This window comes from Frankliniella occidentalis, unplaced genomic scaffold, assembly GCF_000697945.3.
Source record: "Frankliniella occidentalis isolate FOCC.00 unplaced genomic scaffold, Focc_3.1 Scaffold61, whole genome shotgun sequence".
Taxonomy (NCBI): domain Eukaryota; kingdom Metazoa; phylum Arthropoda; class Insecta; order Thysanoptera; family Thripidae; genus Frankliniella; species Frankliniella occidentalis.
In genome coordinates, this window is record NW_026267191.1 from 654901 (window position 1) to 656031 (window position 1131).

Below are 1131 nucleotides of genomic sequence, written 5' to 3' on the forward strand. Positions count from 1 at the left end.
CCCCGCCGCGGCCGCGCCCAGGTGGGGGAGCCCCGCCAACGCCCCGCCGCGCCACGCCCTACCCTTGCCTCGGTTATCCTGTGGCAGCTCGAGGTCGCGACCAAAACAAAAATCTTTACAGCAGCCTCTAGCCCACCATCCACAGACCAATGCTGCTGCTGCCCTGCCCCCGACGACGCTGCTTGTCGAGTAACAGCGATTTATTATAGTTTGCAATTTATTGTCTGGGACCCCCCGAATCACTGGACCGGCAACGACCCGTGCCAGCCAGCAAACCGACCAACTAGTATCGAGTCCGCAGCAGCAGAGAAACACGGAACCGAATACACCGATACGAACTCACGGGCAGTCGATACGGTGGGCTTACGTCCAGGACTCCCCTTCCTCCCTCCCCCCTCCGCGCAGGGGCCCTACCTCCTCCAACACACACTAACACACACACACACACACACTGCATGACTCGCCCATACCACACGCCATATACTGACTTCGGACAGTCATTCTGATTAAAAACCTCCCTCCGATGCATGCGGTTGTGAGCGTCGTCCGCCTCACTCGCACCAGCGGCGCTTGGCTATGCACTCGTCTCTCTCTCTCTCTCTCTCTCTCCTCTCCCTCCTTCGCCATGATACCCATGGCTCCGTGTCAGGAGGACCAATCATGGCGAGATCTATACATCGCAGCAGACAGCGGCGGATACGGAATCAGCCTCTCTATGACGCCCCCCCCCCCCTCTTCCTTCCCTTCCTCTACACCGTGTAACCCACACCAGAGCAAATGTAAAACTTTTGCACTAGAAGCGTCAAGTAAGTGTGTGACCAACATGCAGGTGACATGCCTCACTATTCTACCTTTACAGAGCACAAAACCAACTGTACCATGGCAAACCCAAGCGTGTAAATGTCGCACACTTGTAGGTGTGTGAACGCCATCCATTCTACACATGGAGGCACAAGTGTGTGACTGAATTTTAAAGGAAAATATTCACACCTTTATTCCTGATAGTGTACTGATATGGGGCATTCACACATACCTACGTGTGCGACATTCATACACTTGCGTTTCCAGTGTATTTTTTATTTCACTTTTTAGCCCGCCCTTCTGCTTTTAAAAAAGCATTAAAGCGGGCTT